Below are 22406 nucleotides of genomic sequence, written 5' to 3'. Positions count from 1 at the left end.
TTCAGCAGCCCCCGCATAATCAAGGACAATTTCAATTACTCTCACTGCACTTTCAGGCAGAGCCGCTTTATCCCAATGTTTTCAATTCAAAATTTGCAAATGTGTTCTATCCCCACACCGCTCGCTGGAATGATGCTTCGGGCGGGGCGTGCGGCCTCCAAGCGGTCTCAGTGTGCTGGGGTGTTCGGGCCGTCCCCAATATGTTCCTTTGACATACTTCTCCTACAGATATCCGGTGAAAACCTCAGGTGTCAGGCAGTACTGGGACATCACCCCACGTGCTATTCTGAAGAGGGAGGCCTTGTCCCATTTCACCCAATCCTGGTTGTCCATTCTCATAGGGCACTTTGCACGTGATCTGCCATTCGCAGCATGTGTACAGCAGCGAGCAGTGAATCCTTGTTCTCTGACACCGTTTCATGACAAGGGGTCAAGCTGTGCCGGTTGGGAAGTACCACTAGCTAGTCATTGCAATGGATTAGGAGTACATTTCAGTTGCAGCTTGGGCAGTCTACCATTTTGGCCAGGGCATGTTGTTTCACTGAAGCTGCCGCATTTTCTATGCAATGTGGGAACATTCCTGAGGGTAAATCATTGCAATCTGTGGGTTTTCTTCATTAACCACAACTCATAATTAGGTATTAAATGGGCTTTGCAGTTGTTGTTTCAAGGCTAAATGCATAGTCCAGAACCCCATCTGGTTAATAGGTGGTATTGCCCAGGTTGGCACAAGTAATGCATGACTAAACAGTCAGAAAAATGCTTGATGGCCACAAAAAACGATGCAGATTTCCCTCCTTGATTCTAACCTGAAAGAGCTTATAAAGAGTGAGATGTACCTCAAAGCGATGTCATTTTAAAATTCCTGAAAAAGTAGCTAAATGGCTTTTGACTACTTTTTGCAAAAAAAAAACTTTTGTTACCAGGTCCATCTGGGCCCGAGTTGTAGAATGGTACCTGTAGGACCGCCTAGAGACGCCCCTGACCACTGCACTGATATGTGTTCCATCTGTTTGCTTCATGTATGTGCATTGATATCATTTTGTAAAGGGAGCCGGCTGCTCCATGAGGCATGGCTGAACACGGACACACTTTTAGCGAGTGGCCCTTTGTTGTGCATGGGAATGCTACCGTTGTATTCTTTGTGCCATGCCATTGTGCAACACTATGAAGCCAGGCACCAGCACCAGGTGTACAGGAGTGCACTATCACATGCACTAAACCTTGAGTGTACAGGATTGCCCTACCGTAAGCCGGTAATTAGTGATGCTAGGCAATCTGGCACTAACACATGCTTACAGCAGTTGAGTATCACACAGGGTTAATAGGTGGCATTGTGCAGTCTGACATATGTTTTGAGAGTGCAGCCAAACTAAGCATGTGCTTCCGTTCCATTTGACACAGTGCAACAACAAGTTGGAAATCTGTGCTTACTTATTTGTTTCCAGTCTTTTGCATCAGTTGGCTGTAGCTATTATTAATTGACCTTCTGTATTATTAATGTCCTCTTGTTATTGTTGTCTAATGTCACGTGCTGTTATATAAAACAGCTTTAGAAATCACACATACCTGTGCTATTTTATGTGAATTTGATAATGCACATACATTTCTCCTTCTCTTATTGAATTATACACACAATTATATCAGAGAACAGAAAGGTTGGCTCCATACACACCTTTGCTTCTGAAGGCATTTTTCCAAAGGACTCTGGAAGTGGTTGCTACGTGGACACGTGGTTAACTGCCAGCTCTGTCACTGCTTTTGACACCCTCCTGCCTGAAGATTACAAGATCCTCTCCAAGCCAAGGCCTAACTGGTCTCCAGGTGGATTGGCCTTGATCTTCCCTGACTGGATCCCTGATACTATCATTCCTACTCAATCCTACTCCTCCTTTGCCTAATCTGCAGGCTCAGTGTCTCTCCAACCATTTCACTGACTCTTGCCACATTCTACAGGACCCCTGGTCCGATCACCCTCTTGCTCCATGAGTGTCCAGACCTCACCTCTTCCCTTCTTTCTTCTACCTCCAAACATCTCCTCCTCTGTGACTTCAATATTCACCTTGACTCTTCGGATGCGGCCACTCAACTCTTCTGCAACCTCTGTAATGTTCTCTTCCTCACCATTCATCCCTCTGGTCCGACGCACTCTGGCAGAGACACCTTGGATGCTTTCATCTCCTCAGACATTCCTATCTCCAACCCTCTCACTACACCTCTCTCCTGGTCTGACTATTTCCACCTGTCTTCTCATCTGGATCTCTTCGAGCCCCCATTAAGCCTTTGCCTGCACTGCCTGCCTCCTTCTCCAGCATTTGACCGATGAAGCGAATGTCAGTTGCTGCCTTTGCTGCCACTTTCATTCCCCCTCCCACCCCTACCACAAACCCCCACATTGACAGTGTCCTTGCTAATATTCACCTTTCTATCACCAATACCCTTAATATTCTTGCCCCTGTCATGAGGATTTGAATGAAGCCTGCCTCCAAGCGCAACACTTGGTACCACTCCGACCTAGCCTCTCTGAAATGTAAGTGAGTGGCTGAGAGGAAGTGGCAGGCATCAGACTCATCCTCTGACAAACCGGACTGTTGCCTGCTCCAAAGGCAATACAGACTGCCCATTCGCTCGGAGAAGAGGACGCACATTCAAGTATGCATCTCCGGGGCCATTAACAACTGTTTAAAATCTGCAAGGAGCTTGCCAATTCCTCTGCATTCTCCACATCTCCCATGACCCTCTGTATCCCTCTGGCATACCACTTCCTTTCCAAAACTCAGGACATTTTGTCTCCAGAACTCAGGACATTTTGTCCTCACTCTCCTCTTCCCCCTCTCTCCTTCCTCCCGAGCTGTCGTACCTCCATTGACTCCCCTCTCCCCTTCCCTACTTCTCTCCTCCTTCTCTCCCATAGCACTGTATGAAGTATCTAGATTAGTTCTCTCTATGAATGTCTTCTCCAAACAGGTGCTCCAATGCTATTCCAGAACTATCAAGGACAACATTGCCTCCCTTGCACCTTCCCTGGCTGATTTCTGTAACAACACCTTTTCCACCAGCTCCTTCTCTCTTCGTCTCAAGCACTGTCTTGTGGATCCCCTTAATAGAAATCCCTCTTGTGAACCCTCCTGCCCTGCTAACTATCGCCATATCTCCATCACGCCCTGTTTGGGCAAACTGCTGGAAAAGCTGGCCATCTCTCAACTGACCCAGCACACCGTCAGAGCTGCAAGAGGCATGAAAACTACTCTACTGAACACCCGTGATTACTTGCTCTCTAATGTTGACTCCAACTCTCCAGTTGTTCTTAATCTCCTGGATCTTCCCTGTGCCTTCAACACGGTCAATCATGCCATCCTGACAAATCGCCTCTGTGACACGCTGGGCATGACAGGCCTGGCACTGGACTAGTTGACTTCCTTCCTCTTCAACTGACCTGCCCAGGTTCAACTTGGTTCTTTTCTCTCCCCTAACACACTCTCTACCTGCAGCTTCTCACAATGCTCTATCCTCCCACCGTGGCTTTTCAACATCTACCTTGCCCCTTTGGCCCAATTGATTTTTTCCTTCTCTTCTCACTTCCAGTGTTATCCAGACAACATTTAGGTCTCCTTCAAGCTTCCCTCCTCTTCCTCCTCCTCTCATCCCTGACTGTCTAACTGCTCTTCATTCATGGTGTGCTACCAATGATCTCTGCCATAATGCCAGTAAGACTGAGATCCTTTTCATTGGGACCCCAGCTCCCACCTTCCCTCTCTCCCTCTGGCCGCCATCTATGGGTCCCCTCTCCTCACCCTCTTGTGAGGCAAAAAACCATGGTGTCATCTTGGATTCCTCTCTCTCCTTCTCTCCTCACATCACAGACCTTGCCAAGAAGGTCCATTATCACAGCACCTTCTCAGAGGTATCCTTCCTTTCCTCAACTTCCCCCAGAAACTCAATGTTTCCAGAGCTCTAGTTCTCTCTAGGCTTGATTACTGTAACACCCTCTTCCTCGATCTTCCTTCTTCCTCCCTTTATCCCCTTCAACTAATCCAGATTAGGACTGCAAAACTTGTTGTTGGCCTCAAGCCCAAGGACCGCATCTCTCATCTCTCCAGCCCTAATTTCTCTTCACTAGGTCCCAGTTGCTGCATCATCCACAAGGCTTTCTAAGGCCTGGGACCCCACTACATCCTACTCTTTCTCCCTAAATACCTCTCCGCTAGAGCCTTCAGTCCGCTAGTGTCATGCCCTGGCACAGATGGCGGGTCTGGGACCGCTGGAAAGGGGGCCGCTATTGTTTGTGCCAACACGTTTCTTTCTTACGTGCCTGGCCGGTCTAGTTTTTCGTCTTCGCGTCCGTACTGGAAGTATTTAGCCAACCTCTTCTGGGTTACGGACGCGTTGCAACTTTAGGCTTCCCTGTGTTGTTACGCTCCAAGTGTTTTCTCATTGCGGTTTCCACCCGCTATCCTGTCTTCAGCTGCCTTCTTGTGTTTTACCTGCTTGCCTTTTGTCTTACTTCCCTTGTCCGCCGTTCTGGCTCCTCCCTCTCCTTCTGTCCTCCTGTCTTCTTGTGTTCTCTGCTGGCCCTTCTCTTTGCTCAACAAGTACCAGTACGCTTTTGCTTACTTACCGTGCTTCCTCCTGGTGGACTTCTGTTGCTCCTGAATGGTCGACTGTTGCCAATATCTACCTTTCTGTGTGCATCTTACCATTGGAGCCATCAAAACTACTTGCCTTCCGGTGGGTCGATCAGCAGCTGTCATCCATTCTTGTGGTTGGGGTTTTTTATGCCTCTGGCTTTTTCCCCATTACTGACAGTCACAGGGAATTGATCACAGCCCACTATCCTAGTGGCACTGTGGCGTCCTTCCGTGGCCGTCCTTACCTTCTTAAAAAAAAGGAGAAACCAAACCTGAAAGGAAGGAAGAAGAGAGACCCCAAGACAAAGGATAAAGGTGAGGAGGAAGGGGAAGGAGGGGGGACGGAGATTTCATCAGAAGAAGAGGACATTACTGAATCTTGTGATAGCTAGCTCCAACTCCCTACTAGTCAGATGTTTTTCTAAGCAAAGAGTGGAGGGTAGATGTCTCTCATCCACAGGAGCCTCACTCTGGAATAGTCTCCAGGCCCCTCTCAGGCTTGGCCCAGATCTCCTTATGCTCCGGAAGCTCCTCAAGACCCTCCTCCTTCACTTTCGCCCTCCCCTGTTAGCACCTTCTTCTGACTCATGTACTGGATGCCAGGTTCTTGCTGAGTAATGCGGGGCTTCAGGTTCCCTCACTCCCCCCACTCAGTCCACCCCCCTTGCACTTACCTGCATTCCCTCACACTTGCATTCTGGGCTTCCCTTAGCACTTGCTTCATCACCCTTTTCCTTCCCACCTTAGCACTTGTTTTTTCGCAGACCGGCACTCCCTTCTCCTCGCTCTTCTTTTCTGCACTTGCATGATCCAAATGTCACAAGGCCTAACCGTTACTGTGCCTTTCTCCATTTTAACCCTGACCCACTTTTTTGTCTTGTGGCGCCTTGAAACACCTTTTGTTGTATAGACGCCGTACAAATATCCAATAAATAAATGAAATAAAATGAATGATATACTCTTTTTAATGATTCATACTTAATGTAGTGTAGTATGCGAGGGAGAAGCAAAAATATATCTCAATGTTCAGCAAAGCATGTTCATTGTGTTACACAGGGTACACAAAATCATGCATCAAGTAGACCATATTGTTCACAAGCTATTCACATTTTTGATTAGTTACGTCATGCTTTCAAGTGACTACATGACAGTAGTGCACATGGTGCCAGAAACCACGGAAGTGAATAGCCCTGAGTAAGGAGGTGCAGGAATTGGCTTGCAGGGAATGGCCTCATTTGATAAGAAGTCACTAATATCTTCAACATATTCTGATTAAATGAGGAGCACTGCAGCTCTATACCGTGCCACGGATAGACTTTATGAGGTAAATTAATGAATCCTAAAGTCCTTTGCGCTCATTGGAAGATACCTTTTTAGTGAGAAAGTATATTTGTTAGATGTGGATGGTTCTTCAATGCAGACATTCTACAATAATCTATCTTTCAGATGGCTGCCTAGCAACCTTTTTTTTCACAGCGTCTAAAACGTCCTGTCTTTTCTCTCTCTGCTCCCATCTCTCTATTGCTCTCCAGTCCACATCCCAATCTCATTTCTCTATCTCTCCATATCTATCTATCTATCTATCTATCTATCTATCTATCTATCTATCTATCTATCTATCTATCTATCTATCTGTCTATTTATCTATGTATTTTTCTCTGCTTATCAACCTACTAAATATATGTAAGCCTTTTGGTTTTCCTATTTCCAACTCTGTATTCCTCTTACTCCACTTCATGGCTTCTTTTGTCTAATTTCTCTCCTTATCTACCTTCCTCCCTTGCCATTTCTCTCATTCTTTCCGTCTCCTTGCCTCTCTCTATTCCATAATTTCCTTCTCTTTTCTTCTCTCTCTTTCTACATACTCCCTGCTCTTTGTTGATGATGAATCGTATTTTATGTCTCCCACATTCCCAATACCTTCCTCAGAACATTTCTAATGTATCTATGCCTAGTCCGTTTCTACTTTCTGAAAACGTATATCTGTCGTATGTCTATGTGTGTATCTTGCATATGTTGTGGTAGTTTGGCATAGCTGCCAAAACAGAATCAGATGCGAAGTCCTTAAGCACTCGGGAAGTCAACTTCCAATCTCCCAGAGTGTTTAAAAAAGGTTACAAATCATGTGTAAATGATATATGCATGGGTCTGCATCAGTGATTCTTATCACTTCGGTGGGTTGGAATGTTTTTGGGAGGAGGGGCAGAAGCACTGAACAAAATATATATTTCTTTGTACCTCATACGCTCTGCCTAGCAAAAGCACGTGCATTAATAACGACTAGTGAAGTTCCTGCTAGTATTATACTGTAGTGGAATCCCACACCATTTAGCTCAGAAGGAGCGAGTAGTAACAGATGCATTGTGCACACTGCAGATGTATCGCCATCTCTGCCCTGTTGTGCAGAAAACACCAGGGTGCCTCGGTGTCAAAAAGAACTGTCTTTAAGCTGGATCTGAATTTAGGGTACTTGGGGTCACCTTAAAGGAGTAAAGAGTGTTCCTGTGGCTGGGGCCCCAGACATGGAACCGTAGGACACCTCATGTCGAACAGGGAAACTCTAATAATAGCAAGGGTAACATTAAGGTGTGGTCATACACATCGTGAGGGAACAGAACAGTGAATCATTTCAGTGAGATAGGAAGGTGGTTCCCATGTAGAGATCTGTAAATGTCTCATGGTATCTTTAATCTAATTTGATACTTCACTAGGTGTCAGTGTAACGAAGGCTAGTCCTCTGATATGTTTCACCTCTTAGATAGGCCATAAATTAGATGGATGGCTGCATTCTGGACCACCTGAGATTGTTGTTGTGGTGGCAGGGAGAATGTCGAAGAGTGAATCTCTATAGTATAATCACGAGTTCATTATGTCACCCACCACGATTCTGTGTAAATTGTAGGGAAGTAATGTAAGCCTCCTGATATGGAAGATACAGGACTTCTTACCTGTGTTTATGTGAAGGATGAGAGTTACCGTTCAGTTCATCCACTTGCCAAGTTTCTGAAGCACTAGCAGGAAGGAAGTAAAGGAAGGAAAGTAGACGGTCCAGGAAGTGAGATTCTGAAGACTATTTGGAGGCACAAAGGAAAGGATTTCAGTCTTAGATTTGTTACATTATTTATTTATTTATATATTTATATTTTATTTATTTTAATTCTTGATAGAGCGCCAAATCGCCTGCAGGCCTCACGGCGCACATGGAACAAAACAAGACAGTCAGTCAGTAATGAGTAGAGAAATCAGGATCAAAGAAGAACAGAACTAAGGAGCAGTGAAGAGGAAGATCTTCAGATTCTTTTTAAAGTCGGCCAAAGCAGTGAAGGGCTTAACCCGCATCTCCAGAAGCAAACTCTGGATATCCTGAAACCTGCAAACTATAAACCCATCAACAACACTACATCTTCTGCAAAAATAAACAGAAAATGCATCAGCATCTAGCTCAACATCATGTGTGATCTCTCTACAACATGAATGATCAACAATGTGACTTTCACCCGTTAATGGTACAGAATATGCCCTCAACTGCATCAGAATTACTTTTTGAGAGTCAGTAACTCAGGAGGGTCCATAGACATTATCCTTCTGGACTTACCATCCTCCGTCAACATAATAGAGCACTTCATTCTACATGATAGACTTTCCTCTTTCGCCTGTAATGACTTCTATTTGTGGAATGTATTTACAGTTTAATAATTGATTATTTTTATAATATGAACCATGACAATCCCCCCACAAAATCTGGAACAAGAAACAGTCTTCTTTAATTTATCTTAATATTCTCCTTGAAGGCTATGATACCAGATGAAGATTGGGCCTATATTCTGGGTCAAACCCAGAGGGTATCGCTCAACACATGATATAAACAAATACATTTTAATGACTTGCACCAGGTACACCACACCCCAGGGAACTTCACTCACAATGTCTGGCAATGTCAGTGTCATGTGAATGATGCAATGTCCCAGTAGCACATTTCATCACTTGGTCTGGGCATGCCCATCCATAACCCAATTCAGGAACCTTGTACTCGAAAATACTTTGCCAATAATTGGAACAGCAATGGAATCCCATTCACACTAGCGCTACTTGGCATAACCAGACACATGCCGTCCTCGGTGTAAAGGCTAGCTGTACTATTACTGGTGCTGGCGCACAAAAGGATCGCAATGTCATGGGGATGAGGACCATCACCCTCTCTACAAAGATGGTTAAATGAAGTAACCTTCTGCCGGGACGTGGAAACAGACTTCATCAAAACCCTGCCTCTTCACGCCCGACCCCCGGACATCTGGGGCCCATATATTTCCTATTTAACGTCTACCTCGAACACTGACTCCTCACATAATTCAACTACAAAATCCACTTCACACAGACTCTGTGCTCAATCAAATGCGGTCTGCAATGCATAGATTATGTGAATTATGACTATGTTATATCCATTATAATATCATCAGGGAGCCGGAGGGGGGGGGGTAGCAGGGATCTCTCAGCACACAGCACAATTTGTTTATTGTCGTTTGTTCTTTTGTTTGAAAAACCAAAATAAAGTTAAAAAAAATATACATATATTCTCTTTTATTTAAAATAATAATGTCAAGAAATGAAAGGTGTTCTCCTAATGTCCAATGCCGGAAACGTCACCCACAAACTTCCACACAAATTCTAGCTGCTTCTCTATAGAAAAAAACAAATCCTGTCTGCTATTGCCTCGCTAAAATGTTCATTCAAATTCACACTGTATATGTAGGAAAATTATTTTTTAAAAAGAACATACGTCTGAACAGTCTAATTTTAAGACTTAATCCATCCTTTTGCGCATAGCTTGCATGGAGGGTTCCCCCGGAATACTTTTAATTGCAAACTTGGATTTAAATAATTCTTGGGGCATTTATCTAAATGCCCTGGGATTATCTACTGGTTTGCCATTTAAATGCACCAAACAGGTTGGGACATCAACCTGGTACCAGAATCACCACCTGATAGGCTCTCCCTTTCTGTCTGTCCATCTGCTCCCAAAACCCTTCTCAGATAATATGATTCTGTCTTGGAAAAAACCTTTGCATAAAGCTCCTTCTGGAAAAGGTGTTCTTAATGATATTTTCATCAGGTACACACAGGTGGAATCCCAACTCGCTTTTCTCCTGTCAAACAGGCTCTCTTCCTTTTCTGCTTTCCCTGAACTCTCATCTCTTCAGATGTGTTTGAATTTAAATACCCGGCAAACTTCAACCATGCACATAATTTGATAAGGCATGTTTGTATTGGACAAAGCCTGTGGTAATTCCCCTTCACTAACTCACACCTACCATGATCCTCCTCTTTGGTTCGATTGCCCCATTGAATTCTCTTTATCATAAAGTGACAATTAGCCATGAGTTAGCCCTCTTATTTCGAATGTTCATTCAAAAATGAAATTAATTATTTATTTCCCTGATGATTTCAGTATCAATGTGTTGTGTATCCACAAGAATATTCTGAATTTGGAGATATCCTTTATATTTTCTTGACTTTGTGCATAACAGAGTTATTAAAATATGAAAATAAATGAATAATTCATACATTTGATTATATATTTGTATATGTGTGTTGTTCCCGCTGAATTCAAATCTAGCTCTGGTCTTCAGAATGGACAAAATGGTCAAAAACTAGAGTGTATAATGTGTTTTCCCTAGTTAAATTTACATTTTTTTAGTGCACATTCTACTGTTTGGCTGGAATGACACATGTTGCTAGGATACTGGTATCAACATAAGCATCTGTTGTTATGAAAAAAGGCCCATGTAATAGGGTAATTTTAATTGAGTATGCACATTCAGCATGAAGGCCTATTGCTCTACCAATTACCAACTGACCATGGATTAATCAATCTCTTACCATGACTGATCACCAGTGCCAAGGCCAACTACCACCATGACTGATCACCACTGCCAAGGCCAACTACTACCAAAACACCCTAGTCAAGGTCAAAAATCAAAGCAGAAACTTCTTCAAAGCCATTAAGCACTGCATCAGCTCTCTCCCTGACCCACTTGTACAGCATGCCATCGAAAAATCCACCACCAATACACATCCCATCTTGCAAAATGACAACTACCTGGACAGCTTTCAAGACCCTCACTATATAATATCTCACTGCCACCCTTGCATCCCTCAAGGCCACATCATATGCGATAAACATCCTCCCTGCCTCTGTACTCCGGACCCTTCCTACTTGTCCTACTTGCTCATCCTCTGACAAACTGGCCTGCCGCCTACTCCAAAGACAATACAGACTCTCTGTCCACACCAAGAAGAGAGCCCACATTCAAGCCTGTGTCTCTGCAGCATCTATCAACTCGGCCGAACTCTTTGAAATCTGTAAGGAGCTTGCCAACCCTGCTGCAGTCTCTACCCCTCGACTCATCTCCCAGGCTCTTTACAATGCTCTCGCCTCTCACTTTATCTCTTAAACACAGGACATCATGTCCACCCTCTTTCCCGCTCCCCTTCTATCCCCTCTCCTTCTCTGCTTACTGACCCTCCTTCGGCTACCCCATCTGTCTTTCTCCTCCTTTCTTCTTTTCTCTCCTGATGAGGTTGCTAGACAAGTCCGATCTATGAAAGCCTCATCAAAACAGGCCCATCCCTGTTCCTCTAAAACAATTGGGTCCTTGCCCATTTCTGCAACCTCTACTTTGCCTCTGGATCATTCCCCTCCCCTCTGAAGCACTCCCTTGTGCATCCTCTCCTCAAGAAACCCACCGATGATCCTTCTTGTCTGGCTAACTATTGCCCAATCTCCATTACACCCTTTCTGGGTAAACTCCTGGAAAAACTGGCCATCTCTCAGCTTAACCTTCATTCTGATTTTGTTGGCTCTCTCCACGACCACCAATCTGGCTTCAGAGCTGCCAGAAGCATGGAAACTGCTATCCTGAACATCCATGAAGAACTGCTCTACAACCTTGACTCTAACATTGCCTCTGTCCTCATCCTACTTGATCTCTTCTCTGCTTTTGACACGGTCTACCATACTACCCTGCTCAACCATCTCAGTGACAACCTGGGCATCATCGATCAGGCTCTGGCCTGGCTGACCTCTTTCCTCTCTGATCGACCCTCCCAGGTACAACTTGGGTCCTTCCTATCTTCTATCTCCCTCTCTACCCTCGGTGTTCGCCAGGGGTCTAACCTCTCGCCACGGCTTTTCAACCAATACCTGACAACTCTCGCCTATTGCATTTCCATGTTCTGCTCACATTTTCAGTACTATGCTGATGACACCCAACTCATTTTCAGGCTTCCTTCAGCCACCTCCTCTCCTTCCCTCATCTCTGATTGCCTAATCGCCATTCTAAATTGGTGTGCCGCTAGTGATCTTTGTCTAAATCGCAACAAGACTTAGATCCTCAAATTGGTACACCTTCATCATCCTTTGCCCTCACTCTCTGGTCGGCCTCCATTTGCCCTCCTCCTACCCCCACCTGCGAGGCTAAGAACCTGAGGGCCATCTTTGACTCTATGCTGTCCTTCTCCTCACACATCTCTGACGTTTCTAATAAAATCAAACTTCTTACTGCACCTCCTTTGAGGTACTCTGCCTTTCCTCTCCTTCCCTCAGAAGCTCACTGTCTCCCAATCTCTCGTTCTCTCCAGATTGGACACCTGTAACAGCCTCTTTCTAAATCTACCTGCCTCCACTCTCCGCCCTTTACAACTAATCCAGAAGAGGACTGCAAGGTTTGTCCTTGGCCTCAAGCCCTGGGATTGTATCTCTCCAGCTCTGAAATCCCTCCATTGGCTCCCAGTGGATGCAAGGATTACATTTAAACCCCTCTGCATTGTCCACAAGGCTTTCTGGGCCCTGGGTCCAAAATACCTTCGACTTTCCCACCATAAATACCTCCCCTCTCAAGCCCTTCACTCCTATACCTCTAACTCCCTCAAGGTGAGTCATTTTTCAAAGAAACATGGCAGGGGTAGATCTCTGTCTTCAACTGAGTCCTCCCTTTGGAACAGCCTCCCTGCCACTTTGAAACTTAAGGGGAACCATCCCCAGTTCCGGAAGCACCTCATGACCTTTCTCTTCAGCTCTGCCTTTTCCCCCTCTTCTCCCCTGCTGATCTGTTCTCTCTCTCGGCACTGTGCACATGGCCACCCTCTGTCTTTCGGGCCCAGGTACCTGCTCACCCTGCCACCCTCCTGCACTTCCTCTGGGCCACCACTTGCACTGGGGTCTGTATCTGTACCCATACAGTCCCCCACCCACTTTTCTTCTGCACTATCAGATATACCCTATTCTGACTAACCTAGCACTTGTCAGTTGCTGGCTGCACTACCATTGTTTAGTGATTTTATTATTTATTTATTGTACTTATTCATATTTATTCTATTCTGTCCTCTGTTCCGTAAATTTCCACTCCTCCCCCTTCCATGCACTTTCCCCCTTTTCCCTTTACCATACACTTCTGTGCTCTTAATGTCACTGGGCCTAGTAAGATTGTTGTTTTTTTGTCTCCCCTGTTCCCCTCGCTTTGCCTGGTCATGCTCTGAAACACCTGTTTATGAGCGCGATTTAAATAAAATATCATTTCATTTCATTTCATTTTACTGAAGCATTCCTCACTTATCTAGCAATCATCAACAGCTCCCTAACTCAAAGCACATTCGCATCAAACCTCAAGTCTGGACAAATCCTCCTGCTTCTCAGGAAACCAACAGTGTAACCTGATTACCTGAGCAACTAAAACCCCATTGCCCATATTCCTTTACTAGGTACGAACCTTGCAAAAGCAGTAGCCATGCAACTCCTACAACACATCGATACCAACACCATCCTTCCGTTCCACCAATCTGGCTTCAGACCCCGATAAACCGCAAAAATGGCTACCATCAAGGTGATCAATGATGCCCTTAAAATCTATGATGATGGCCCTTCTTGCATGCTAGTTCTCCTTGACCTCTAAGCAGCAGTTGACAAAGTAGACCACCATACACTCACTGACAATCCACATTGGTGCATTGGGGTGAGCAATATCATCCTAAGCGTGTTCAAATTGTACTGTGCTAATCACCATCAGTATGTACAAATGGATTGTTCCAGATCACCAGCTCTATCCATCACCTTTGGAGTCACACAATAAGCCAACCTCTCCCCCATGATCTTCAATCTTTGCATGGAACCGCGTGGAACTCTCTTCGCTCTACACAAAAGCCACATCCACCAAAATGCAGATGACACACAGCTCTAGCACAAGATATCACCCATCAAAGACATTCAGTGCTTACCTCAAGCTCAACCAATCCAAGACTGAATTCCTACTCATAACCTACAACATTAAACACCCTGACATCCAGACCTGGCTCTCTGCTATGCACCGTGAGGGATTCACACCCCAGCAGGAAACCTGTGGCAAGTCCCTCGGGTTCAACATCGACAGACACCTCTCCTTCAAACAGCACATTGCAAGGAAGACACAAACAGCTTGGGTACTACTTTCTCTCCCATGACAAATCAAGCCCTTCATCCCATAAAACAACTTCGGATCTGCTGTCAAGCCTAGGTCCTCTCCCACCTGGATGGCAGTAATGCCTTTTTGTTATGCCTTTCGGTCACTACTCTGGCACCCCTTGAGATGTCCATTGGCTCCTGCTGCAAGTCTGTTTTAACTTCAAATCCTGCTGCATCATCTACAGGGCATCACCATGAAGCCACAAATCTACCTCACTGAGAAACTCAGCATCTCTGGAGGCCTATGATCCTCCAAAGTAGGGACATATGCAGACTAGAACTCCACCAGTGCAGGAAAAAAAGGAATAACAGAAGACAGAGCTTCTACCTTCTGTGTCTATGCCACAAGACTCTGGAACCTCCTCCCTGTCAACATCAGACATCCCCCTCACTTCTGCAGTTCAGGAAGGAGCTCAAGAATCTCCTATTCAAGGAATGGCTACTCCCTAACACCTAAGACCACACACCCTCTACTCCCAACCCTACCTGAGACTGGGTGATCTGATCCTCACTGGTTCCTCCCCTGGTTGCTTGTAGATTCTTTGCTGACAATTTCCCACCTTCCCCCTTCCCTCCTGTTAGCTCCCCACTCCCCAGAGAAACTCTGATCCTCTCACCATGTTGTTCCCCATATGATTGCAAAGTGATCCATTGCTTTTTGAAACTAGACCCACACTCAATAATTTTGGAAAATCTTAAAAAAATAGAACCATTGAAAATCCTGGATTTGGAATTCATATTGACTTATTATTCTGTAATGTATACCCAGGCCTTATTAGCTTTGTTAAGGCCTTAGTCACAATGATAGATAAGGAATCCTGTTTTGCAGAAAGCGGAGTACTGCATAAATGTACAGTTGAGGAGAATGAATGTGTGCCGCTTAGGTACACAGTACATAACAACTACATTACATGTTCTGTCCCATGTAAAAAAAGATATATGCTATTTACCTTGTATTTATGATAACACTTAAATAGTAAACTGTTCTGTTCATAAATGTGCAAAACTGCTCATGTGATTTGGAACTAACATTCTGTTGAGTACTTTCTTTCAGGATATTGAAATGTAGGTTGCACAATTTATGTTATTATCCTTTAACATGGCAGCATAAAAATAACAGCTCCTTTGCATTAACTCATTTCCTTTTTGAGTAAAACTTTTGGTATTGTTCTGTTTACACCATTAATGGTATGTCAGAGTAAGGCCATTGTGCATTTCCATTGTTTAATGGAAAGTCTTACATTTAATCAAATGATTGCTTAGTGATGAAGCAAGCTTAAAATGGCTTAGATCATTCTATATGAATCTTCTTATGTCAGCGTGAGTTTTGCATTCACTTTCTCCTTCACTGAACTGTCCGGCAGAGTTCTACAAGGCTATCCACTGACCTGCTAAGAAGCTCCAACAGCTGTTGCTATTCAGATGTGGATGATGCAGGCATCTTTCTTTCAAGTGGATCAGCTGTCTAAAGAATCCCATCATGCAGTGGGGCGTCTCAATGCTATTAACAGTGGAAAGAAAAAGAACTGTATGTACCTGACTGGGCTGGAAAACATCTTCTTCCGTTCCATCCTAATTTGCCCATGCCCCATCACCTGGCATCATAACCTGGGTGACCCAAATCATTCCTTCATGCAAGTCTGCAACCTGGACGTCCTCTTATCCAACATCTTCTACCTCGTGCTTCATGCCAATGAATTACCTCCAGCATCACTTTGAAAGTGGAATCCGTCAGGAAAACCCTTCATCATCCTTTCTCTCCCGGTAAAGATCAGACGTTTTATCAGCAACCTGTTATGAAGTTTGGACTGTTTGCTGGATTGCCTTCCTTCGTCATCCACACACTCCAAGGCATGCACCTCCATCCTGGCCCATGTACTGTATACTAAAATGGCCAAAGCACAAACACATTAAACATGGAAACAGGTTTCTCCACTAGATCCATACAATTGAGCGACCTTGCTAGAAAATGACCTGTCACACCCATAGAGCCATGGATGAAAATGCCAGGATTATCTGCAAGACTAAGGGCCCGGTGCCACTCTTTAAAACCTTAGACCTTCAAGGCTGAACTTCATCTCCTCCAATCGCTTTTCACTCACCTTGGCTGAGGCACTCTCCTCCCTCAGAGTCTGGGGCTGCATTTTAGATACACTTGCCTGGCAACTTTAAGCTACCTCCATCCATCTCACCTTCAGAAAACTCAAAGAAACTCACCTAATTTCCAATGCACAGTCAGCTTTTCTCTCCCTTTTACTGGTTGAGATCCCAAAGCTGCCTTGGTGGCACGTTTACCGACAAAATCCATTCTTATTTTTGCAACTATCGATCGGAACGGATATGCCCTGCATGAACTATTTGCCTTCACAAACAGACATACACACACACAATGTCCCGAGCCAACATGACATAAACATGTTGCCCTTCTTGCTCAGCTCACTCACGACTTTGACATCATTTCAATGGAGTACGTTGCTTCTCTTTGTTCTACTCGTTTTGCTAAATTGCCTTAACATGATAACTAGTGTACACCACTTTGCCACTCAGTATATTGGAAATTATTAGAAATAAAGTAAGAGGGTCATTTAAAAACAAGGTAACTTGTTCACAAAAAATTATAAAAAACAAAAAAAGCACGCGCACAGATGTATATATGCACCCCCGCACAGGCCAATGGACCTTGGACTAGCCACAGCTGAAGCAGTGCTGTGCTTCTCCGCCCAGCAATAGGCGTTCTAATGAATTCCTGTAAACGGGTCGGCCTTTCAGACTCTGGAGCTATTCAGTCGAATCCCCTTCATGGCGATACGATACCAGCTGTTGGCCGGCTTTTGTCTGCTTGCCCGAGGTTTATGACTGAAGTCGAGAAAGGTTGGGACTACATTAGGAGAATGGCTGGGACTACATTAGGATAACGAGGGGTGACGATTAGATATCCAGTGTCTGACGACTGACTGCAAAGAGGGCAGGCCACTGCTCTACCGTGAAAAGAATAAATGATGCCCATGACAACAGAATGATTCCAAGTTGAATGAAGATGCAACATCTTTTCATATCAGGCTGAAAGACCGGACATGCTTGGCTGACTCCGAACAAAGGGCTGTTTCCACCTGGCCCATTCACGAGGCTGTCCCCGAGCTGTGCTTTTGAAGATGAGCCCCCCTCGGGGGCTGTCAGGTTCACTGACAATCTCAGAAAGAGGTAAAGAGATTAGCAGCAGACTCCAGACGCATGAATGCCACCTGCGCTCGTCACACTGAAGAGAGTCAATATTTACATTTGTATAGTGTCACTTTGAGGAAATAGAACATTAGTGCAGAGTGTGTATTATGTTCTCTGTTTAAGCTGGAGAACACCGGCTGTGACGTATTTCTAGAGAATAAACATGTTCTTGATTTTCTTTTTCCCAGCAGGTGACGATTTCATTTTTTGTGTAAAACCTCATTAGCACGCAATTACTAAACTCGCTGCATTCATGCAATCGGATACTTGGAAGTCGACTGTATGTGACATTTGTTACGTTATTATGAAAGTGTTGTGTGTTTAATAATAAATACATACTACATCCAGTTTAGAAACCTTTTCACTTATGCACTAAATGTGCACATTCTGCAGTACCTCTGTACAACATCCCTGGATGATGCCCAAATGAACTTGTTTCAAATCTCAACTTAAAACGTACTCCGCCATATGACATGCGGTTCTAGATAGAAATGTAGGTGGCCACTATCAAAGAGAAACTTTGTACAAATAACTTAGCATTCGCAAAACGGTGTACAGTATGCGAGTGAACAGCAGGCCCTTCTTGTCATTTTTAAATTGTATGGCTACTTAAGTCAACTAAGCACTCTTCAAATTGCAAAGGATAGCGTCTGGACCTACAGACGGATTGCGAGAGGCTTTGCAGATTGTGGGCTGCTAACAAACAATCTTAATATTACCGAACTCTGTTCTAACCGTTTTGTTTCCCATCCCATAACACCTGCAAATCATCCACGTGTAACTTAAACGTGCTATTTGTCAATTAAAGTAACATTATAAGGTAAAGAAAATGTCCTCCCGGGAATGATGACGAGTGGAGCCAATGGGACTGATTTACAAAGCATTTTGCAATGGTACTTTCCCATTAAGAAACGCTTTTGTAAATCAGGCCCAATGTCTTCTGGGATTCCAACATGTACTCATTATATTTCAGACAGATCTCTGCACAGAGCGCATTATTCCCCGAGGGTACCTTACCAGCTGAACCATATTGCGCACGCTCTCTGGGTGTTGCAAGCAGCGCAAATGCAGCTTCCTTGCTGCTGTGGGCGACCCTTTTAACACCAGGCAGTTTGGGATTACCGAGGGAACAGTACTGCTCTGTCAGTCATACGAAGTGCACTGACGGAGTGTCCCCCGGAGGCCTGACTTTGCACCTGCACTTGGTATCACAGTAACACAAAAAAGCAGTGTATGGCCTGACTGCAATATCGGCAATGGGCCAAATGATCTCGCATTGCGCCCTGTGCAATAAGATTTCCCCTACACCTGTGAAATCTACCCTGTAGGAACGCAACCATTTTCAAGGTCACTCTCCCTCTGGTGGTGAACACAGACAGGGGCGCAATATTGCCAGCTGTGAAAATGCATCCAGTAGAAGTACAATTTTCCAGTATTTTCTGCAGCTAAATAAAAATATGGAAAATATTTGCCACTGGCAGTAATAAACTGAGGGCAGGGATAGTGCCCCTGCAGCACAAACGACATTTACACCATTTTGGAACATACATCAAAGTTAGCATTGTGCTACGATTTGTAGGGTCTAATTTAGAAAAGGCATAGCGTGGCGGCATAGCGGCATAGCGTGGCATAAAGTGACTTTGCGCCTCAAACATACACTTTGCGATCAGACTTTGTGCTGGCCCTACTCACTTAGCGGTGTGCAGGAGCGATTTGCCCGACACTGAACACCATGCAGGGACAGTGCAAAATAAGGCACAGAACATATACAATCTTAATTAAAGGAGGAAAATGAGGAAGAGCATGACTATGGAGAGGGCGGCACTGTGCAAACAAACAACACGCCCCATCAAACGCTAAGTAAACTCTGTTCACAGAAACAATAGCACTATTTCTTTGACTCCAAAAGAAAACAAACACACCTCCACCTGTCACCCGATGCAAAGCACAGAGCGAAATGAAAGCCCATGCATAAAAAGCCTAGTGCAACCCCAACAAACATACGATTGCCACTATGCTGGATCCTGCATTGCTAGCACTGATATTACCGCATGGAAGGAATAGAATGTTGAGGAGGCGGGAGGGTCAGAATCTTCCATCCACGAACAACAACATGGAGCAGGAGAATGAACTGATATCGCCCACAATGTGCTCACAGGTAGGTGTGACACCTCTGGTCAAAGTGCTATCAGCCTTACACTTTCTGGCCACTGAAATCATTTCAGCATACCACAGCTATTGTTGGGGGGTATATCACAAACCACACAATCAAGGTGCCTCCACCAGGTATTGTGCATAGGCACATGCACAATGCAGGCAAGGCAGAGAGAGTGCCAGGAATTTTATGCAGTTAAACACTTTTCCCGGGTCATGGCAGCCACCAACTGCACCCATGTAGTGCTGAAACCCCCACTAGCGACTGAGCACATCTTTCGCAATAGGAAACATTGGCATTCCATCAATGTGCAGGTGATCTGTGATGCCAAGGAACATATCTTTCATGTGAATGCCAATTACCCAGGATGCATGCATGATAGCCACATCTTCCGGCATCCCCCCATATACCAGGCCCTTGCATCGGGTACCTTTGGAAAAACATGGCCTGTGTGTGAGTATCAACTATCACGCACACACAAGCAGTCACATGACACACAGGAACACAAGAAATAACAATGCATGCAATGAATAACCATATTGTTCCTTACAGCGGACAGTGCCTACCTGCTGTCGCCCTTCCTGTTGACACCGATCAGGAATCCAGCCACCCCAGTTGAGGCACGATACAACGCAGCACAAATAGCCACTAGGGGCATAGTGGAATGCATATTCGGAGGGCTTAAGTTACACCTACGCTCCCTTCAACACTCAGGTGGCACATTGCTATATGCACCCCCTGCAGTATGCAAAATCCTTCTGGCATGTTGCATCCTGTATAATATTGCCAAATGTCATGGCATAGCAGTAGAGCTGCAGGAGGGCCTCCACCCACATCCACAGACGCCACCCATTCCTTTAGCAGGCCAAAGGGCACACAGACAGGCCAAACGCAACTAGGTAGTATAAACCTCCTTTACATGAATTGGAACCCCCGTGGAACACACACAGTAAAGCCACATCCCTGATGGCCTTCAATGCTGACGTAGGGCTAATCCAGCTTGCCCATCACAACTCCCTGAGATTGTGTCTGTTGGATTGGCAAACAGTGTGTGTCCCATAACATTAAAAGTACAATGCCACCCCATTGCCCTACATCACATAAAGTGCACAAAACAGGCCGCAGTCATTTCATATGGAAATGAAAGTCACTATGTCACAGGCCCACAATTCCAAACCTTACAAAGCCAGCCCCCGGCACAATGTCTCCATACTATGTGTTCTCCTGCAACAAACATGGCTCACCTGACTGCCATCTTGCTGATGGGTCCCACTGCACAATTGCTGCTGGTCCTGCTCACCTCCACTCATCACTGCCAGGTACGTACTCCTGCAATGGAGAAAATCAACAGCTGTTCGCCCACCGCCTCTTCATGTATTTCTTGGATACCCTCAAGAAGTCCCTTTTCCAGTCATGAAGATGCCCTCCATATCTTTCAGAAAGGAATGTAGCTACTCACAGAACACACAAACATAAAACAATCATGTAAGGTTATATCCCTTCACCATCAACATTTCTTGATCACATCAATGCAAACACAGCATCAACAATACACATGAGAAAGACGTTTAGGCCTCCCACATTGCACCTCACCAGCAATGCACGGCATACTTCACACATCATCCACAGGCATACTTGTCATCTGACTCATCCTCTTACATGGATTGTGAGAGTCAGGTGTGTTGCATGCCCATACATCATGGATCGTGGTGGACTAGAAGCCATAAAAAGGCTCTGGAAATAAAACTCAAAGTGGCCCCATATCACTATTTTTCAACAAGGCAAATGCTTACCCTATGATAAAATGTGGAAATACCACACAAAGGAGGCCCAAAGTGCAGAGGCCTATCAGTACATTTCTAGGGTTCCTTGTATGCCAGTCTACCTCTGAACACGGAGTGGTAACTTGGCATGAAAAATGTCAGGAGATGGCATGCAAGGATGATTTGACAGGGAGGTAAATGTAATGCCCCACCAAAACGAAGACACTGTTTTAGCCCACACCAAAATCATGTGCACAGGAACATCCCAAGGAGATGGACCCCAAGCCGCAAGTCATCGAGGTGTAACCAATAACACAAAGCACATGCATAGATGATCATGTAGACATGCACATACACAACTGTATAGGAAAACTCACATTTTCAGTGACAGTGACCATCACCCAATCATCAAAATATGTAATTAAACATGCTCAACTCTACATGTGCCACATCATGCCACTATTGGGATGCATATGTCACCAGACATGAAATGGATGACAGCGCACAACCTTACCTGGTGGTACTGCTGTTGTGCTGTGAGCCCCCAACCGCCTTCCCCTAACAATGTGCCTGCGCATTGGTGGTAGGAGGGCCAGCGTCCAGCAGAGGCTGTGGGGACATGGGTGGAAATACGGTGATCGGTCTGTCCTCTCAAGGAGCATGGGCCCAGTTGGACAACTCTTTGTGTCATTTGCAGCATGTGTTGGATTGCTGGTGTATGCATGCTTTTTTGTTTCTTTCTCCATGTGCACCTTTTGTTTGAACATGATCTCTGACTAAGTATCTCATGTGGCTGTCATGTGAGGTTTATAGAACACTCTGTGGGTCATATGGGTAATGACCTATTTGCTGGGGGACATATCTGCATTCTTCATGTGCATGTGATGTTTAGTATGAATCCATCATAGCCAATGTATTTATGTGGACAATGGTAGATGTGGGGAGATGGCATGTTTGCAATTGCACATGTTTCACATCTTTGTCATTCACATCTTTTGCTTGGCTCCTATGCTTTGCAGTACAGGTATGTTGTGCATGGGTGTGTCGAACATGTATGCTGTGATTGGCATGACACTTCCTTTGTACATGTGTTCATGGGAGTTGTTTGTAGTAGGAATGATAGCATTACTTTGATTGACTTGCCC

General features: G+C 44.9%; 1 protein-coding gene across 3 annotated transcripts in view; it reads left to right on the top strand.

Moving 5' to 3' along the window:
• SMOC2 (SPARC related modular calcium binding 2) overlaps positions 1-22406 on the top strand; it is an 884027-nt gene that overhangs the window by 369476 nt on the left and 492145 nt on the right. The gene's annotated exons all lie outside the window — the stretch shown is intronic.

This window comes from Ambystoma mexicanum, chromosome 4p, assembly GCF_040938575.1.
Source record: "Ambystoma mexicanum isolate Mex_15411 chromosome 4p, UKY_AmexF1_1, whole genome shotgun sequence".
Classification (NCBI taxonomy): Eukaryota; Metazoa; Chordata; class Amphibia; order Caudata; family Ambystomatidae; genus Ambystoma; species Ambystoma mexicanum.
Note: the sequence above shows the minus strand (reverse complement) of the source record. Positions and strands in the feature narration are given on the sequence as shown.